This window comes from Sus scrofa, chromosome X, assembly GCF_054392235.1.
Source record: "Sus scrofa isolate SSC_HxYL_T2T_F1_AM1 chromosome X, Sscrofa_HxYL_maternal_Yorkshire_Landrace_v2.0, whole genome shotgun sequence".
NCBI classification, from domain to species: Eukaryota; Metazoa; Chordata; class Mammalia; order Artiodactyla; family Suidae; genus Sus; species Sus scrofa.
The window spans coordinates 120443537-120465791 of NC_139401.1; the positions used below are offsets into that span (position 1 = coordinate 120443537).

At 40.1% G+C, this 22255-nt stretch overlaps 1 protein-coding gene across 3 annotated transcripts in view; it reads left to right on the forward strand.

The window, feature by feature from the left end:
• The first annotated feature begins 219 nt into the window (after positions 1–219).
• The window catches only part of PHF6 (PHD finger protein 6), an 89014-nt gene continuing 66978 nt past the window's right edge, over positions 220–22255 (forward strand). For 2 of the 3 annotated variants that reach the window (XM_085006083.1, XM_085006086.1), the window contains exon 1: positions 220–368. The gene's annotated coding sequence lies outside the window, so the exon portion shown is untranslated. The remainder of the gene's footprint in view (positions 369–22255) is intronic. The other variant, XM_085006084.1, reaches the window with a different exon arrangement.

The following is a 22255-nucleotide window of genomic DNA, read 5'->3' on the forward strand; positions in this document are numbered from 1 at the left end:
GCACTTACTCTGTGTTACTTCATTTAATTTTCACAACAACCTTATTATTATCTCTAGTTCATAGCTGAGGAAACTGAGCCATAAAGAGGTTGAGTAACTTGCCCAAGGCCACAGCATTTAAAGTGACAAAACTGGAATTGTGAAGTAGGGCAAAGTGACAGTAGAGCCCACATGGCACTATTCTGCATTCTTTTATTTTTTTTTTCCGTTTTCCTCCAGGCTGCGCCTACAGCAACCAGAAGTTCCCGAGCCAGGGATGAAACCTGCCTCACAGTAACCACCTGAGCCACAGCAGTGACAAAACCGGATCTTTAACCCACAGCACCATTGCTCAGAAATTAACACCAGTACCTTAGATGTGGCACAAAGTAAGTATGGCTATGATCTCTTTTCAATGTTTTCTTTCATTTTTTAAAGTTTTATTGAAGTCGAGTTGATTTACAAGGTTGGGAACATTTCTGCTGTACGACAAAGTGATTCAGTGACACATACACGCATATTCATTCTTTTTCAGATTCTTTCCCCATACAGGTCATCATAGAATATTGAGCAGGGTCCCCTGGGCTGTACAACAGGTCCCCATTGGCCATCCATTCCATACGCAATAGTGTGAATGTGCTAAACCCAAACTCCCAATATAATCTCCTTTTTAGATATTATATTTTCATTAACGTAGCCTAGCATCAGTTACATGTTTGGAGGAGACGATTGATATTATGGGCACACAATAAGCTTACCCTTTCAGACAGACAGCATTCTCAGTCTGTACTCATGCAGTTGGTTTTTTGAACTCAAAGAGATGACCTTATTATATTTTTGCCCCTGTGAAGTTTCGTCTTTCTCGATTCAGTCAGTCTCTGTAACTTATCAATATCTCTCTGAGTTCTAACCTTGCTATCTAATATAGGTATCATTCCCCCATGTTTGCATTTACTGAGATGCAATGAGCCCATCATGCTCTCTATTATCTTCTTAAGAAGACTGATGAACAGGGGAAGACTTCAGAAAGAACTCTGTAGTAAGCTACTAGAAACTTCTTTCAAGGGTACTATCCTTTCACTCATCAGCACTCTTTGAACACAGTCGCTAATTCATCAGATTGTTTAAACAGTCAGCCCATTCATAGCAGCAGTATTCACAAGAGCCAAAAGTTGGAAACAGTATGAATGTTCATCAACAGATGAATGGATAAGCAAAATGTGACATATACATACAATGGAATATTATTCAGCCTTAAAAAGGAATGAAATTTTGACACTGTCCACATGGAATCTCGAAAACGTTATGCTAAGTAAAATAAGCCAGACACATAAGGACAAATTATATTTCACTTATATGAGCTATCTAGAAGAGTCCACTTCATTGAGACAGAGAAAGAATAGAGGTTACCAGGGGCTAAGGGGAGGGAAGAATGTGAGTTATTATTTAATGGATATGTGGTTTCTGTTTGGGATGCTGAAGAAGTTTTGGAAAAGGAAAGAGGTAATGGTTTCCCAACATTGTGAATGTAGTTAACTGTACACCTAAAAGCGATTAAAATGGTAAATTTTATGTCATATATTTAATTGGATTCCTGGACCCAATTTCCAACATGTGAAGTGGGGACTTCCACAGACATCCACCAAACAACTCTCAGACACCAGCAGGTGAATTTTCTAGGTTGAATTGTCCTATGATTCCCTCAAGCTTGATACTGTCTACTCAGAGCATCAGATTCCACAGGATAAGGGTTCAGTTCTACAAGGCTGCCCAGGTTATCACCTGTGCTTCCGACAACAGACCAGCTATAGACCAGAGGTTCCTACACCCTCTCCTGATTAATTTGCTGGAGTGACCCATGAACTCAGAGAAACATTTTACTTGCTAGATCACCAGTTTATTATCAAAGGGTATAATTCAGGAACAGCCAGATGGAGCTTCCATGCCCTCGCCCAGCACTCCACCTGTCCATCAACCTGGAAGTGCCCTGAACTCCATCCTTTTGGGGTTTTCTGGAGGCTTTATTACCTATGATGGATGATTAAATCATTGAACATTGCTGAATGATTCAAGCTTCATGCCCTCCCCTCTCCCCAGAAATCCGGGGTGGGACTTTTGAAAGTTCCAACCCTCTAATCCTGGCTAGTTCCCCTGGCAACCCACTCCATCCTAAGGAGAGTTCCAAATTCACTCATTAACATACAAAAGACACCTTATGGCTCTCATCACTTAGGAAATTCCAAGGGTTGTAGGAGCTCTGTGCCAGAGATGAGGATGAAGACCAAATATATATTTCTTATTATAAATGACAGTATCATAATTAACGACAGTTAAAATGGTCTGCCCATATCTCTCCACTCTTGTCAAATGCCTTGCTGAAGTCTAAAGAGGCTCTATGTCTACATTTTATGATCAACCAATTTGGTAATCCAATTCAACCTGCCTAAATTACCCTGTCAAAGAAAGAAATGAAGTTAGTTTGATAGCTGTATCTATATCTATAAATATATAGATATAGCCTCCTCTCCTTGCCTATATATAAATATAGATAATTAGATTGTATATAAACATATCATGTCAGTAGGTCCCTTCTTTTAAAAAATTTTTTCATTTTTTAAAGTTTTATTGAAGTCTAGGTGATTTACAATGTTGTGATAATTTCTGCTGTACAACAAAGTGATTCAGTTTTGCACATGCACATATCCATTTGAGTTGGTCCGTCTATCCAAATACTCAAAAACACTTTCCTTTAATAATCCTTGCTAGAATTAATCACTGCATTAATATTTTTGGGGTTGATATAATTTTTTTTCTTTATCGAAGTATAGTTGACTTATAATGTGTTAATTTCTGCTGTACAGCAGTGATTCAGTTATACATATGTATATACATATTCTTTTTTATACTCTTTTCCATTATGATTTATCACCAGGATATTGAATATCGTCCCTTGTGCTATAAAATAAGACCTTGTTGTTTATCCATTCTATATGTATACATTTGTATCTGCTAATCCCAAATTCGAATCCATCCCTCCCAGACTGGGGGTGGGGCTTGGTGGGGGGGACTGGTCAACCTTGCAAGCCCTGAAGGGCTATGCCCTAGGAACAAGGGAGAACCAAAACATCACCAAACTGCAAACCACCCTTAATCAGCTCAGGCTCAGTCTCTGGTTCGGTTAAAATGACTGATTACCCATTCTATTTGCTTAGCAGAGAAAAGGATCAACACTTAGTAAAGGAAAATAACCTCAGCAGGAGTCTGACTGTCCATAAGGTTTATATACAATGGCCAGCATTTAACTAAAAATTACTAAGTGTGCCATGAGACAAAAACAGACGGTAGAAACAGACCCACAGAGGCTCAACAAATCTGAGTTAACAGACAAGGACTTTAAAGTAATGGTGATTAATATGTGAGAGAAAATGGATGATAAGATGGAGAATTTCACCAGCCATTTGGAAGCTGTAATAAAGAATCCAAGATGGTGGAGTAAGAGACCCCAGGCTCCAACCTCTCACATAGATCAACAGTTAGACAGCTAACCATAAACAAAAACTGCTCTGGGAATGCTCAGGAGTCCACTTAAGAAGCTTCAGCAACACAGTGGAACCAAAACAATAATCACACAAAAAAGGAAGGAAGAAGAGCGTCATTTTGCCTGCATCGTCCCATCCTCCAGGCTGACACTGCTCAGTGCCAAGAGGGAAACCCCAGCTAGAAAGTGTCCCCTCACAGTGAAAGCGAGAACGTGGTGCATGACCCACTTTCCCAGCCTCTCGGGGTGCTATATGAAGAACTCGCTTTGGTTTCACCCCATCCAGAGACCCGCAAAACTAAGATGGCTGGGAACAAGGGAGAAGGGCAGGGCTACCAGCATCAGCCACGCTGTGAGAACAACAAGAGTTCCTTGTGACCTGCGTTGCCAAGAACCCCAGTAGCTTTTGCCACTGGGCAGCATAGCACAGCCACAGAGGACCCTCTGCAGATGTCACCGGCCTTCACTCCAGATGTTTTCATGCTAGGAGACACCAGCCACTGGAGTCCCTCCCCACAAGCTCCCAACCCAGACCCCCTGCAGCAGATCCGCACCACAGTGGGCACAGTCCAGGCTAACCCTCCAGCTGTGCAACTGCCGCCCCCAGCCCAACTTCCAACAGCAGCCCCCATGGCCACGCACAGCCCCATGGTGGGATCCTGCAGCACTGGTGCAGCCACCATGGAAAACAGTGTGGAGGTTCCTCAAAAACCTAAAAGGAGAACTACCATATGATCCAAAGGAAACAAATTTACTATCTCAAAGAGATATCTGCACTCCCACGTTCCTTGCAGCATTATTTACAATAACCAAGACCCGGAAGCAAACTAAGTGTGCGTCAGTGGGTGAATGGATAAAGAAAAATGTGACGTACATCCAGGAAAATGGGGTATATATCCAAATACATGTGTGTAATGGACTATTATTCCGCCATAAGCAGAGGAAAATGCTACCATTTGTGACATGGATGGATCTTGAGGGCATTATGCTAAGTGAAATAAGTCAGACAGAGAAAGGCAGATACTGTAAATCTCATATAAGGAATCTAAAAATAGCAAAGTCATAGAAACAGAGCAGATTGATGGTTACCAGGGCCGAGGTGGTGGAGAAACGGGGAGATGTTGGCGAAAGGATACAAACTTCCAGTTATAAGATGAATGAGTTTGGGGATGTAAGGTACAACACGGTGACTGTAATTAACAATACTGTGGTGGGAGTTCCTGTTGTGGTTCAGCAGTTAACGAACCTGACTAGGATCCATAAGGATGCAGGTTCGACCCTGGCCTCGCTCAGTGGGTTGAGGATCCAGCACTGCTGTGAGCTGTGGTGTAAGTCGCAGACACGGCTCAGATCCGGCGTTGCTGTGGCTGTGGTGTAGACCGGCAGCTGTAGCTGTGATTGGACCCCTAGCCTGGGAACCTCCATATGCCATGGGTTCGGCCCTAAAAAGCAAAAAAAAAAAAAAAAAAAAAAACCCAAAAACTGTATCCTATGAGCCCATCTTATATATTCTTACCATAACAATAACTACAAAATAGTAAATGTGGGAGGTGATAATATGTGAAGCTTATTATAGCAAACATTTTATAATATATACATGTATCGAATCATCACATTGTACACCTTAAATCAGCACACTATTTGATGTCAATTATATCTCTATAAAGCTGGAAAAAAGAATTAAATGGAAATTCTAGAACTGAAAGCTAATATCTGAAATTAAGAACTAACTATAAACATTTCACAATAATATAGGCCTGGCAGAAGACAGGATCAGTGAACTGACAGACAGTTAAATACATAGCACCTAAGTTGTAGTACCAAGAGAAAAAAAAAAGAATAAAAGATGGAGAAAAGAACCAACAGACATGTGGGACACATTGAAAATGTCTAATATATATGAATTTTTTTTAAAATGATTTTTATTTTTTCCATTACAGCTGGTTTACAGTGTGCTGTCCATTTTCTACTGTACAGCAAGGTGACCCAGTCACACATACACAGATACACCCTTTTTTCTCACATTATCATGCTCCATCATAATGACTATAGTTCTCAGTGCTATACATGTCATTTTTAATGATTACATTTCTTTTAAAAAAATTTTACTATACTGATTTACAGTGTTCTGTTAATTTCTGCTGCGCAGCAAATTGACCCAGCTATACATATATATACATTCTTTTTCTCATATTTATATATGTAATTTAAGTCCCAGAAGAAGAGAGAGAATAAGTGGGGCAGAATAATATTTGAAGAAATTATGGACGAGCATTTTCCAAATTTGAGTAAAGACATTAACACAGAGATGGAACCACATACAGTCTAAATACACACACAAAAACACCTCACATATAGGCATGTCAGAGTAAAATTGCAGAAGATCAGAGACAAAGTCTTAAAAGCAACTAAAGGGAAAAGACAAATTACCTTCAAAAAAGCAAAAGAAGTCTTAAAATGCCTTCCCCACCCCAACCTGGAACATTTTGAAACTGACTCCCCTCAGATCAAGGATGCATTTCTTTTTCTGACAATTGCAACTTACTGTCAAGCCAGTCACTTTCTTTCTGTGTTACTGACATTTCCAATATTATCAGCAGGTTCTCCAGATGGAGGTGCATCCTCAGCGGGAGAGAGTATGGTGAGGTGGAAAGAGTGGGTCTCTGCCTCTAACGAGCCGTAGGACCTTGGGCGAGTTGGTTAATGCAGCTCTTTAAACCCTGGTGATGCTTCTCGTCTGTAAAATGCAGACAGTATCCATCTTGCCGGGCTGGTGTGGCAGTCATGGAAGAAATGCTTTTAGCACAGTGTCTGTTATAATACGGGAGCTCTGTGAGAAGCAGCCAGTATTTTCTTTCAAGATGGAATATTTTTAGCAGAGCAAGTGAGGGATTTACCAAATGGTTCACTTTTGGCAGAGAGAGAAGCAACCACAACGGTCTGATGATAAAGAGAATGGTGAGGACCCCAACTACCATTTATTGGAGCTCTTACGATGGGCCAGTTTACTTTTATTTATCCCTATAAATACAATACTCTCATCATTCCCATTTTACAGTTGGGGATATTGAGGCTTAAGGAGGATAAGCAACTTGCTTAATGTGGAAATGGAAGAGCCCAGATCCAAACCAATATGTCCCCGACTTTGAAGTTGTGCTTGGGATGTCAGATGACGCCCCACCTCTCATCTATGCAAGGCTGGCCGTGGCTCTTGGCAAGACTGTCCACGTGATCCATCTGGAAGGCCTGTGTTACACAGAGATCCTGCTTCCATGCCTCCTTCCATTAGCCCGGCCCTATTTTCTCCATAGTTTGGTCACTCTCTGCCCTTTGTACCTGCACACAACTGGATGCCTCTGAAGTCTCAAAATATGACTTTTTTTTAGGGTGTGTGTGTGTGTGTGTGTGTGTGTGTGTGTGGTGACCATTTTCCTCGGTTGAGCTTCCCTTGCTCACTTTTGTCCCAATGATATCTTGGGCCAAACCCAGGAGCCCAACGCCTTCCGTGAGTAGCAGAGTTTCATTTTAATAATTAAGATTCAGTCATGCTGATTTCTAAGCTTCAGCCTCTGATTTCATTCAAAGCTCTCTTTTCGCAGCGAGGCCAAGAGTTCCCGGCATGGGTCTAGAGCAGGGTAGGGGATTTCCTTCTCGCGTGCACTGAGACCTTCAGGGTTGAGACAGGCCGGAGGAAGAAGCATGCGGGCTGTCATTTGCCTGTCTGTGGTGAGGTTCCTCTCCACTATTTATGGGCCATCATTACAGGACAGTAGATGATACTTATGGTCCCCAAAGGGGTGTATATCCCCGGGGGAAGTGCAAGATGCTCCACTGGGTACCATGAGAAAATATTAAAAGGATACACAACAAGGTCCTACTGTAAAGCACAGGGAACTGTATTCAATACTTTGTGATAAACCATAATGGAAAGGAATATGAGAAAGAATATACATATGCATATGACTGAGTCATTTTACCGTATAGCAGACATTAACACAATATTGGAAATCAACCACACTTCAATAAAATTTAAAAAATAAAAAAATAAAATACATTTTTTAAAGTTCAAAAAAGAAAATATTAGAACTTCTATCAGCAGCTTTTTTGGGGTGTTTTTCTGTGTTGCTTTGTTTTGTTTTTTTGGCCACACCCATGGCACATGGAAGTTCCTAGGCCAAGGATTGGACCTGTGCCTGAGCAGTGACTCAAGCCGCTGCAGTTGGATCCTTAACCCACTGCCATAGCAGGAACTCCTATCAACAGTTTTTTTGATCCAAAAAAAATTTTTTAAGCCAGCCATACTAATGTTTAGTATGTAAATTGACTTCAGCACCTTCCCTAGATCCATGTATCAGAGGGTCATGAACAAGGCCTGGGGGATTCGTGGGTAGGAGGGGAGTTTCACAAGGCAAATGGAAGGCCAGTGCTACTCTCTCACATTCCTTGGCCTTCTAGTTTTGCAGTTTACCTGTGGAGGGTTAACTATGTTTATGCGTAATGTTACCTAATTTCAGGGAAACCACGTCTAATATAACAGACAAAATGTTTCAGAAGATCTTTTCAAAGAAACCATGGTTGAAGTGATGCTAATAATGCAGGCACAAACCAACAAAGAGGATGACTGCGCAGAGGTACCTTCCAGTATCAGTACGTCTTCATCTCCAATTCAAGGTGAAAACTGAGACACTCTACTCAGAGATGACAAAGTCGGACAAAAGTTTTTCTAATTATCAAGAAGATAATGCAAAATATGGATTTACCTTCACACCTTATGTCGTTTGCTTTGTTATATCGTCCCATTCTCTACATTTCAAGACAGAGTTAAAACATAAGCATCTCTCTCGATGCGTTTCTGTTGCCTGCTTCCTTTATGCTTCGATATGATATAACTAGAAGGAGGAAGGGAAGGATTCCAAGGTGATTTCAAAGTTTCAGTCCTGGGTGATTTGAGGAGTTGTGATGTGGAAAGTTGACAATGAAATGGTAAAAGATGATGCTTTTCAGCAAGTGAAATCTGAGGTCAGAAGAAGACATTCAAGAAAAAACTGGAGTTCCCGTCGTGGCACAGTGGTTAACGAATCCGACTAAGAACCATGAGGTTGCGGGTTCGGTCCCTGCCCTTGCTCAGTGTGTTAACGATCCGGCGTTGCCGTGAGCTGTGGTGTAGGTTGCAGATGCGGCTCGGATCCCGCGTTGCTGTGGCTCTGGTGTAGGCCGGTGGCTACAGCTCCGATTGGACCCCTAGCCTGGGAACCTCCATATGCCGCGGGAGCGGCCCAAGAAATAGCAACAACAACAACAAAAAGACAAAAGACAAAAAAGACAAAAAAAAAAAAAAGAAAGATAAAACTGAATAAGACAAACACACAGAGACACACACAGTGCATTTAGAGATATATATGCAGAGTTTCATTTTGAAGAACTTGAAAAATTGGATTTATAAATTCAAATCTCTATAAATGGAAGTATATTGCCACAATATACCAGAGCATATAACATACCAAAGCAATGTCCTATATTACATTTAAAAATACAGATATTCAATCTTGAGTGTATTTATAAACAATAACACTTTTGAGGGAAAAGTATCAGTTCTGAATTGGTGGTGCGTGAAAAAGTGTAAACACCATGCCATTTTAATTATACATTTTGCAAACAAAATATTGCATGAAAAACACTTGACTTCTCAACAGAAACCCTAGAAGCCAAAACACAATGGAACGGCATTATTATAGTGTGAAAGAAAATGACTTGCAAAAGTAAAAATCCACAACCAGTGAAAATATTCTTAAAAAATAAAGGTGCCATACTTAGATAAACAAAATCTGAGTGAATTTATAGTCAGCAAGCCTACACTAAAGAGAATTCTTTAAGGAGTTCCTTGGTGGCTCAGTAGGTTAAGGATCTGGCATTGTTACTGCAGTGACACAGGTTCTATCCATGGCCCAGAAATTTTTGCATGCTGCAGGTGCAGCCAAAAAAAAAAAAAAAATTCAAGTCTCATTTATAGCCATTCCTCCTTACATGCAGATCCTCTGTCTCCATGGTTCTGCATTGGCAGATTCAACCAATCAGGGGTTGTGTAGTACTGAAGTAGGCATTCATTGAAGAGAATCCATTATTAAGAGGACCCAGGCAGTTCAAACTTGTGTTGATCAAAGGTCAACTGTATATAGTAAGCAAAATGGAAAATATAAATGTAAATTCACCTATATCAACAAGAAAATAAAAATGAATGGATTAAACAATCCAATCAAAATGCAGAGAATGTTAAACTGGATAAAAGAAAACAACGCCCAACTGCATGCTGTCTACTGGAGAAGTCACACTTCAGATTCAAAGATACAAGCAGTGTAAAAGTCAGAGGATGGAAAAAAGATGGATCATGCAAATAGCAACCATAAGAAAGCTGGAGGGACTGCACTGATATCAGACAAAGTAGATACCAAGACAAAAATCATTACTAGACACAAAGAAGGACATTATATATTGATAAAGGAGTCATTTCACCAAAGCCGCATATGAAGTATAAACCTATACACCTACAACAGAGCCCCAAAATACATGAAGCAAAAACTGATGTAAATGAAACAGGAAGTTAAACAATTCAACAATAATTGAAGATTTCAATACCTCACTTTTTTATCCACCCGTATATTCAAAAAAATTTTTTTATTCGAGTACAGTTGATTTACGATCAATACCTCACTTTTGACAGTGGATAGGAAAACTATGCAGAAGATAAAAAGGAAAGAGAAGTCTTTTTTTTCTTCCAATTTTATTGAGATATAATTGAAATTTCACACTGTATAAGTTTAAGGTGTACAGCATAATGATTTGACTTACATATATCATGAAATGATTATCACAGTAAATTTAGTGACCATCCATCATCTCATATAGATACTAAATGTAAAAAAAATGGAAAAACAATGTTTTTTCCTTGTGATGAGAACTCAGGATTTACTCTCTTAACAACTTTCATATATAACATATAACAGTGTTAATTATATTTATCATTTTGTACATTATATCCTTACTCCTTGTTTATCTTATATCTAGAAGTTTGTGCCTTTTTTCTTCTTTTTAAGGCCACACTTGTGGCATATAGAAGTTCCCAGGCTAGGGGTCAAATTGGAGCTGCAGCTGCCAGCCACAGCCACAGCAACACCGCATCCCAGCCACATCTGCAATCTACACCACAGCTCAAGGCAATGCCAGATCCTTAATCCACTGAGCGAGGCCAGGGATCGAACCCGCATCCTCATGAATACTAGTTGGGTTCTTAACTCGCTGAACCACAGTGGGAACTCCTAGATGTCTGTACCTTTTGATGGCCTTCATCCACTTTCCCCACCCTGTCCCTGCCTCTGATAACCACAAATCTGATCTCTTTTTCTGTGAGTTTGTTTGTTTTTGAAGTATAATTGACTTGCAACACTGTGTTAGTGCCAGTTACACAGCATAGTGATTTTATATTTCTATATGCTTCAAAAGTATAATTGACTTGCAACACTGTGTTAGTGCCAGTTACACAGCATAGTGATTTTATATTTCTATACGCTTCAAAACGATCACCAGAGGTAAGTCTAGTTACCATCTACCACCATACATTGATATAACATAGTTATTGACTATACTCCCACACTATACATTTCATCCCTGTGACTCATTTATTTTGTAACTTAAAGTTTGTACCTCTTAATCTCACTCACCTATTTCTCTCCTTCCTCTACCCCTAGCTCCTCTGGCAACCATCTGTTCTCTGCATCTATGACTCTATTTCTGTTTTGTTACATTTGTTCCTTTATTTTGCTTTTTAGATTCCACATATAAGTGAAATCATATGGTATTTGTCTTCATCTGACATTTCACTCAGCATAATTTCTAGGTCCATTCGTGTCACAAATGGCAAGATTTCATTCTTTTTTATGGCTAATATTAGCCATAAAAAATGGATATCTTATTTATCCATTCCATAAATAAATGGATATCTTATTTATCCATTCGTCTATCGATGGACACTTAGCCTGCTTCTATATCTTGGCTATTGTAAATAATGCTGCAATAAACATAGGGGTCCATATAAGAAGTCTTAAATAACACTATAAACCAACTAGAGCTAATAGATATATATGTATCAGTGTAGACATATATATACATATATATATTATATATATATCTCCACAAAACCAAAGCAGCATATGCGTTCTTCTCAAGTGCACATGGAACATTTTTTTCGGGATAGACTAGATATTAGATAATATAATAAGCTCAATACATTTAAAAGATGTGATAAGCAATGAGGTCCTACTGCACAGCACAGGGAACTATATCCAATCTCTTTGATGGAAGATAGTATGAGAAAATGTATATATATGTATGACTGGATCACTATGCTGTATAGCAGAAATTGACACAACACTGTAAATCAACTATACTCTAACGAAAAAGATTTAAAGCCATACAATACCTGATCATAATGATTGAAATTAAAAATTAATACCATAAAGATACTGGTAAATTCACAAATATGTGGAAATTAAACAGCATATTCCCAAGTAAACAATGGGCTGAAGAAGAATCACAAGAATAATTGAAGAATACTTTGCGATAAATGAAAATGTAGACACAACATACCACAATTTATGGGATGCAACTAAAGCAGTGTTTAGAAGGAAATGTATAGCTGTAAACACCTAAAAAAAGAATAAAGATTCAAATCAATAACCTAACAGCAATTAAAAGGAAATGATAAAGATTCGAGTGGAATTATATATTTTTTTGCCACTGTGTGCAGTGGCTAGATGTGGGATCTGAGTTCCTATACCATGGATTGAACCCATGCTGTAGTGATGAAAGCACCAAGTCCTAATCACTAGACCACCAAGGAACTCCCTAGAATGGAAATTAATGAAGTAAAGAGTAGGAAAAGAATAGAGAAAAATCAGTGAAACCCAAATTTGATTCTTTGTAAAGGTCAAGAAAATTGAAAAACATTTAGGTAGACTAACCAACAAAAAGAGAAGATTCAATTTACTAAAAACAGGAATGAAACAGAGAATATTACTACTAGCCTTCCAGAAATAAAAAGGATTATAAGTGTATACTATGAGCAACTGTATGCCAACAAATTAGATAACTTAGATAAAATGAACAAATTGCTAGAAAGACACAAACTACCATACTGGACCAAAAAGGAAATAGAAAAATCTAAATAAAATAATAAGAAAAGAGCCTGAATTAGAAGTTTTTTAACTACCCACACACAAAAAAAAGCTAAGGATTTAAAGCCTTCACTGGTAAATTCTACCAGATATTTAAAGGAGAATTAATAGCACTTTTTCATAAACTCTTTCAAAAAAAAAAAAAGAGAGAGAGAGAGAGAGAAGGAATTACTCCTAACTCATTTCATGAAGCCAGTATTACTCTGACAACAAAATCAGACAGAAAACTAGCAAGAAAGCTAAAGACCAATATCTCTTATGAAAACAGAGACAAAAATTCCTCAACAAAATACCGGCAAACTGAATCCAGCAGCATATAAAAAGAAATATACACCATGACCAAGTGGCATTCGTCCCAGGATTCCAAGGTTGTTTTATCATCCAGAAATCAATTAATTTAATACACCATATATAAATAGCATAAACGACGAACTTCATATGATCATCTCAATAGATGCAGAAAAGTATTTGATGAACTTTTACCAAATGATAAAAATGCTCAACAAACTAAGAATTGAAGGAAGCTTTCTCAGTCTGATGAAGGACATCTTTGAAAAATCCACAACTAACATCATACTTAATGATGAAAGTTTGGAGGTTTTCCTCTAAGATCAAGAATGAAATATGGATGTCTGCTCTAGTCGCTTCTATTGAACATCTTTTTATTGAAATATATTTAACATACAACATTGTGTACATTTAGGGTGTACAACACTTTTCGGATTTTTTTTTTTTTTTGGCTGCACCCACAGTGACAATGCTGGATCTTTAACCACTAGGCCACCAGGGAACTCCCTACAATATTTTGTTTTGAGGCATTGATGTATTGTAACATGATTGTCATTGTAGTAATAGTGAACAACTCTATCACCTCACATAATTATCATTTCTTTTTTCGTGGTGGAAATAATTAAGATCTAGACACATTGCAAGTTTGATGATCATAATACAATATTGTTGCTTATATTCATTATACTGTGTATTGGATTTATTTACTGACTAGTTTCAAGCTCATATCCTTAAACAACATCTCTTCTATTCAATATTGTACTGGTGATTTCAACCAGGACTTTGGCAAGAAAGAAAAAGGCATCCAGATTGGAAATGAAAGAGTAAATAATGTTATCTCTCTTTGCAGCTGACATGATTTTGTATATCACAAATTCTAAGGAATACGCTAAAAATCTACTAGAACTAATAAATGGGTTCAGCAAGATTGTGAACATAGGGACTAATATACAAAAATCATTTTGTTTCTATATACTAGTAATGAACAAATTGAAAATGAAATTAAGAAAATGATTCCAGGAGCTCCCGTCGTGGCGCAGTGGGGCAGTGGTTAACGAATCCGACTAGGAACCATGAGGTTGCGGGTTCGGTCCCTGCCCTTGCTCAGTGGATTAACGATCCGGCGTTGCCGTGAGCTGTGGTGTAGGTTGCAGACGCAGCTCGGATCCCGTGTTGCTGTGGCTCTGGCGTAGGCTGGTGGCTACAGCTCCAATTCAACCCCTAGCCTGGGAACTTCCATATGCCGTGGGAGCGGCCCAAGAAATAGCAAAAAAAAAAGACAAAAAAAATAATAATAATAGTAATAATAAAGTAAAATTAAAAAAAAAGAAAAGAAAATGATTCCAGTCTAGGTACTCATGTTGCAACAGAACAAAGGGTGGGGGGAAAAATGTAATGTATACATGTAAGGATAACTTGATCCCCTTGCTGTACAGTGGGAAAATAAAATAAAAAAAGAAAATGATTCCATTTACAACAGCATCAAGAAGAATAAAATACTTAGGAATAAATTTAATGAAAGATATGCTGACTTGTACACTGAAAACTACAAAATACTGATGAAAGAAATTAAAAACCTAAAGTATTAAAGATAAGCCCATGTTCATAGATCAGAAGACTTAATATTGTGAAGATGACAATACTTCTCAAATTGATCTACAGATTCAACACATCCTTTATCAAGATCCCAGCTGGTTTTGTTGCAGAATTTGATAGGCTAATCCCAAATTCATTTGTAAATGCAAAGGACCCAGAATAGCCAAAACGACCTTGCAAAGGAAGAACAAAGTTGAAAGAATCACATTTCCTAATCTGAAAAGTTTTCTGCAAAGCTGTAATAATCAAGACAATGTGATACTGGCAAAAGAATAAACACATTGATCAATGGAAGAGCATTGAGAGTCCAGAAGTAAATGCTCATGTTTAAGGTCAATTAATTTTCAACCAGGGTGCCAAGATCATTCAGTGGGGAAAGAATGGTGTTTTCAACAAATATCATTGGGACAGCTGGATATTCACATGTACAAGAATGAAGGTGGACCCCTACCTCACACCATATACAATTAAGCAAGAATGGGTCAAAGACTTAAATGTAAGAGCTGAAATATCTTCTCAACAAAAAATGTTGAGCTTGGAATATATGGGTTTTTAAGCAGAAACATCAGGTGTTTAGACCTGCAGGAATTAGTATCCAGCTCTCCAAAAAATGTACATTCATTCACTTGATATCCTCAAGCTACTTCCGGTAGGCTAGCTATTTGCCAATCAGGTCCTTTGCATCTATAAATTCATTATATAGCCTTATCCTTGTTTAAAATGTCCATAATGATTACTCATCATGAAGCGTTTCAGATGTTATCATAAGTTAACCCTCTTTTTCTCAGGAAAAAATGTTCTTGGAGGGAAAAAAAAGCACAGAGGTAATTTGAAATCATAAAATCAAAATTAGATTCCAAATAAATTAGAGTTTTCATAAGAAATTGACAATGTCCTGTTTAATTCGACTGCCCTGTACTGGGGGACGTTTTATTTTGAGTTCTAAAGCCATCTGTTTTCCAAAACTTACATGGGCACTGTCTACTGTACATGCAGAACAATGAGAAATGTTAGATATCAACAATCTTTTGCTTTGCTTTGTATTTTTTTTTGCAGTTTCATTATGATCTACAAAGAAATGATCGTAATGATTTGAAATTCTCTTTTTCAAATCGAAGTACCTAAAAGCTTGGAGGAATGTTTTTCAGCTGCCGTGATCTGACACATCATTTGATTTAGTGTAGAAAGCATGATGCTTGATGAGAGGTGACAAAATCAACTCCAGTCTGCTAAGGGCCAACTCATCTTGTACCAGAATTTCCCCTTTTGTTCACCCATAGGACATTTTCGTTGCTATCTTGGAATCAGGAAATGTCACTTTATTCAAAGACCAGTGAAGAGAATGATCGGATAATGCATGTTGGTTTATGTGGTGTGCCAAGGGTAAATCAGCTGGCACCGATTTCAACTGGACATTAGTGTCTTTTTGGAGAATCAAAACCTTGTATTGGATTTCTAAGCACTTACATGTCTTATCCTTCACTTGTGAGCCTCAGTCTCCCTATGTGTTTACCCATCCTCTTTTCTGCCATGCACAGTCCCAAATTCTTTTCAGTTTATTGTCCAGTCTGTTCTGTTTTGGTTGTTTACCTCCCTAATCCAGTCGTATGTGTCCTTCCATCTGTCATCGAAATAACATGGTCATTTATTTCGTTTTCTTCGGGGGTTGATTTCTGGGTCAAGCTGGAGTTGGTATTGTAATTGTTCTCATTTTCTTTATCTGAACCCTTAGAACACAATATTCATAATGTCAAAAAAATTAAAGTACCACTGTCTCCGTACAAATCGCAACAGTTAATCTGCCCACAAAGTCAAAGACAGAATGTTACAAATCGTGAGTGCCGCGTGCTTAAGTTGCAAACTTAAAGTTGCAGCCCTCTGAGTGATGCAACCATGAATGATGGGTTATTGTGAAAAGCAAATCAGGGCTGCCAACCTCAGCAGTCAGGTTCAAAACAGTGACAGTGACTATGGAGTCAATGCCGTATTCGTTGGACTCTGAAAGCTGCATTGCTTTCAGCCCCTGTTTTTGGAGCCACAATATGGCTTTGGTACTGTCCCTTCAAATATGAGCAACCGTTGCTGAAGACTGATCTTTTGCGAATCGGGGAAGGGTTTCCTGTGATGCAGGACTTTCAGTGCTAAAACTGGGACAGTATCAAGGAAATCAGGGTAATTGGTCACCCTGTTAGGCCTTTGGTAGCTTTCCAGAGCACTGAAAGGGTTGTTTTTGACATTTTGTTCAGCCTTACAGTTGCTTTTGGGGAGACTATTCATTAACTTCCTTGATTTATCATGCTGGAAGTAAATCTCCCACGTGTCTCTCTCCTACTAAAATGTAAACCTCATAATAGGGATTTTTGTCTGTTTTTTAAAATTTATTTATTTTTTGTCTTTTTAAGGCACCACTCATGGCATAAGGAGGTTCCTAGTCTAGGGGTCAAATTGGAACTGTAGCTGCCGGCCTACACCACAGCCACGACAATGCCAGATCTGAGCCATGTCTGCAACCTACACCATAGCTCATGGCAACGCCAGATCCCTAACCCACTGAGTGAGGCTAGGGATTGAACCCGCATCCTCATGGATACTAATCAGATTCATTTCCACTGAGCCACAATGGTAACCCCTGCCTGTTTTTTTCACTGCTGTATCCCCTGTGCTTGGCATATCATAGGTACTCAATAAATTTTTTTTAATTTTAATTTTTTTTGTTTTCTGGCCGTGAGTGGGGCATGTGGAAGTTCCCCAGGCCAGGGATCAAACCCACACCACAGTTGTGTCCTACACCACAGCTGTGGCAATGCCAGATCCTTAACCCTCTGCATCAGGTCCTTAACCCACTGCACTGGGCTGGGGATCAAACTGGCGCTTCCACAGAGACAAGGTGGATCATTAACCCACTGTAGCACAGTGGGAACTCTACAATAAATGGTTTTGTGTGTGTGTGTGTTTGTCCTTTTTAGGGCTGCACCCGCGGCCTATGGAGGTTCCCAGGCCAGGGGTCGAATTGGAGCTGTAGCTGATGGCCGATGCCGGAGCCACAGCAACGCCAGATCCGAGCCGCGTCTGTGACCTACACCACAGCTCACGGCAACGCCGGATCCTTAACCCACTGAGTGAGGCCAGGGATCGAACCCGCAACCTCATGGTTCCTAGTCGGATTCGTTAACCACTGTGCCACGACGGGAACTCCGTACAATAAATGTTTTTTGATGAGTAAATGACTCAATGACACTGGGAGGAGTGTGGGGATTAGATGGAAAGAGGCAAAATGAAATCAGACAAGCAAGTCAGTAAACTGGAGGAGCAGTCCAGGTTAAAGATGCTAGAGCCAGTGGAAATTAAGAAAAGTAGACTGATTTTAGAGCTGGTTAGGAGTCAAAATTGCCATGACTAACGACAGAGGAGAGATGAGAGAGGGGAGCAAACTAGAGGGTGCTGTCAAGGATGACTCTTTGATGTCGGGCCTACAGAACTGAGGGGCTAGAGCTGCCAGTCATCGATTTAGGAAACAGTGGACCAATAGCAGGTTGAGAGGGAGAAGATCATGACTTCTGTTTCAGACACGCTCAGGACTGAGTTTGAGATGCTTTGGACGTGACTAACCCATTTCGAACACGCAGCTGGATATACAGCCCTAGAATTCAGAGCAGAGATGTTGCCTGGAGAGATAAAATGAGTGTGTTGTCAATCCCAGTGGGTGGTAAATAAAGTGATGGGTGTGGATGATTTTACCAAGGAAGAGAGAGAACGGGCGAAGATCAAGCCGCAAGTGTACGCTAAATGCACTCAAGTTTTCACTTGGATTAAGGCAATCAGTTGATTGTCAACTGAAGCCTAAATGAGGATTTCAAATCATAGCTGCTTTAGTGATTTTGAAATGCAACAATTAGAAAAAATGTCGAAGTTTTCTCCTACGTTTCTTTCAGGCAGGTCCCATCTTTAGAGATGAGTCATGTTTGATGGCATACTCGGGGTCCATTGTTTGTGCCTTTTTTTTTCTTTTCAATTTTGCTTACAGGTGGCTATGGAGGTTGAAGGCTCTGACTTTAAGCATTTATCTCCTCTTGTGTGCTCGGCACTGTGCTAGATGCTATGGCGATGATGAGAGATAACTACTGTGTTTACTCTGGAGGAGTTTTCTAACTATCTGGAGGAAGAATTACACATGAAAATTGGGAGAGACTTTAAAGATAATCTAGTCTGATTTCGCCTTGCTTTTTAGAACATGAAAGTGTGTCCCAGAAAGATGAAATGACTTTTGTTTTTTTTTTGTTTTTTTTTTGGTCTTTTTAGGGCCACACCTGCGGCATATGAAGGTTCCCAGGCTAGGAGCCAAATTGGAGCTGTAGCCACCCACGCCACAGCCACAGCAACACCAGATCCGAGCGGTGTCTGCGACCTACACCACAGCTCACAGCAATGCCGGATCCTTAACCCACCGAGCAAGGCCAGGGATCGAACCCACAACCTCATGGTTCCTAGTTGGATTCATTTCTGCTGCACCGCGACAGGAACTCCTGACTTTTCAAGTTCAAAATGAAGTGATAGAAATCATGGCTCCTGATTTCTAGCCTGACCAAATACACTATTGTTTTTCTCTAAATCATTCATTCATTCGATAAATACTGAATGCCTAACGAACACTTGTGGGAAATGATGCTACTTTTTCATTTGCATTCCCCTCTGGTGATTAATAGCAGCATGCGTGCACCTGCGATACCCTGAGCATTCAATAAACTGAGTTGACTGACAAGTGGGTGTGGCTTATAGCTAGATCATCCACTTTCCATTTATAGTCATTTCTTCTCTTAATGCCTGAGGGAAGAGGAAAGAAGCGGCAGATTAACATATGAAGCAATTAGAGAACAACACAGTGTACACAGTATATAATTAATTGCTAAATTGCATTGCATGACTCTAAGCGCAGCAGCCAGGGCCCAGGGAACAAGACAGTAGTAACCATCGGCTCCGGGGCATGTTCCTTCGAGAAAGTGCAGCGAACACTGCTGGGGCAAGCACTGTGCTAGGGGCCAAAGGGTAGAAAAAAGATTAGGATATGGTCTCTTTTCCCAAAGAGCTCGCTGTCTAGTGGGCCTGACAAAAGCACGTACAATTTCTTTTTTTAAATTTGGGAGTTCCCATTGTGGCGCAGCGGAAGGGAATCTGACTAGGATCCATGAGGATGCAAGTTTGATCCCTGGCCTTGCTCAGTGGGTGGGGGATCCAGTGTTGCCGTGAGCTGTGGTGTAGGTCGCAGACACTGCTTGGATCCTGCTTTGTTGTGGCTGTGGTGTAGGCCGGCAGCGGTAGCTCTGATTCAATCCCTAGCCTGGGAACCTCCATATGCTGCAGGTGTGGCCCTAAAAAAGCCAAAAAAAAAAAATTGTGTTAGATTATAGTTGATTTACAATGTTGTGTCAATTTCTGCTGTACGTCATAGTCATCCAGTCATACATATATATATATAGTCTTTTTCTCATACGATCTTCCATCACAGTCTAGCCCAAGAGATTGGATATAGTTCCCTGCACTGTACGGTAGGACCTCATTGCTCATCCATTCTAAATGTAATAGTTTGGAGTTCCTGTCGTGGCTCAGTGGTTAACGAATCCAACTAGGAACCATGAGGTTGCGGGTTCGTTAGATCCCTGGCCTTGCTCAGTGGGTTAAGGATCTGGCATTTGCCGTGAGCTGTGGTGTAGGTTGCAGATGCGGCTCAGACCTGGTGTTGCTGTGGCTGTGGTGTAGGCCATTGGCTACAGCTCCGATTCAACCCCTAGCCTGGGAACCTCCATATGCCGCGGCAGTGGCCCAAGAAAAGGCAAAAAGACAAAAAAAAAACAAAAATGTAATAGTCTGTGTCTACCAACCCCAAAGTCCCCATCCATCCCACTCCCTCCACCCTCCCCCTTGGCAACCAGAAGTCTGTTCTCAATATCTGTGAGTCCATTTCTATTTTGTAGATAAGTTCATTTGTGCCATATTTTACATTTCCACATATAAGTGATATCATATGGTATTTGTCTCTCTCTTTCTGTCCCACTTCACTCAGTGTGAGAATTTCTAGTTGCATCTATGTTGCCACAAATGGCATTGTTTTGTTCTTTTGATGGCTGAGTAGTATTCCATAGTATGTATGTACCACATCTTCTTCATCCCTTCATCCTTCGATGGACCATGTAACTTCAATATAATGTGGTAAGTGATGAGATAGAGGTCTGGCCAGGATGCTAGAGAAGCAGAGGAAGGGAGCTTCCGCAATCAAAGGGTAATTAAAGCTAAGAGCTGACACCTGCCTGGGATTTTGATGGCTACTAGGTCATAGTTAGTCCAAGAAAGCCATCATGGGAGTTTTAGGAAGCAAGAACAGCCAGAAGAAACCAAGGCCTTTTTGTCTCTCTATTCCACTTATCAGAAAAACTGGAGACAACTATGGCTACTCCTAAGTGGAACACTCCATATGGCTGCCTATAAAGCTAGTTCTTATAGCTAATATTTATTGAGCTCTGTGGGCCAGAAACTGTGCTAGGTGCTAGATGTGCATTATCTCATGCCATCCCCCCCCAAAATCCTTAAGAAAGGTACTTCCATAATTGTCAGTTTGCAGATGAGGAAATGAAGGCCCTGAGAAGTTAAACCGAAACCAGAATTCGTGTCCACACCATTTGGTTTCGGCCTCCCAGTAGAGATTATTCCTCATTCCCATAAATCTTCTCCCTATGCAATTCCTCTAGTTTTTAGACTTGTTATTATAATATGTGAGATTAGTGTAGACGTGTCCAATCATGTTATTTAACCAATTAAAAAACAGGGCCAGGGAGTTCCCGTCGTGATGCAGTGGTTAACGAATCCAACTAGGAACCATGAGGTTGCGGGTTCGATCCCTGGCCTTGCTCAGTGGGTTAAGGATCCGGCGTGGCTGTGAGCTGTGGTGTAGGTTGCACACGCCGCTCGGATCCTGCGTTGCTGTGGCTCTGGTGTAGGCCGGTGGCTGCAGATCCGATTAGACCCCTAGCTTGGGAACCTCCATATGCCGCGGGAACGGACCAAGAAATAGCTAAAAAAAAAAAAAAAAGGGCCAAGGGACAAAGATGCTCAAAATCACCCAGGACCCAATGGCAAAGCCATTTATATGCATGTGTCCTCACTAACATCTATGTTAAGAATGATATTTATCAGAATGGAGTCTCTGGGGCACTCAGATGAAACTGATCAAATGCCCAACTGATAAGGTTTTTTCCTCTTGTTTCCAGCTTGATGGCTGTAGGTCAGTGGTTCTCAAACTTTTATGACTATGACAGTTTTAGCTGGCGAGCTTGCTAAAAGTACAGTTGCTGGGCCCCATTGCATATCTATGCCAGAATCACGGGGGTGGGGCTTGGGCTGCATATTATTAACAAATTCTTGAGATGATGTCAGTCCATTCCAATTCCATTTCTCCCCATTCTTCGTTACATTCTCTTCCTCATTCTCCATTCTTTTCCATCCCCTGTTCTCCACATACAGGTTCAAATTGCTAAACAAGGGAAAGATGTCAACACAAAGTCCACCAAGGCTCCCAGCTCCTCAGTTAGGCAATAGTTCCATAGGGTGGAAAGAGTTAAGAATGTTATAAAAGTGC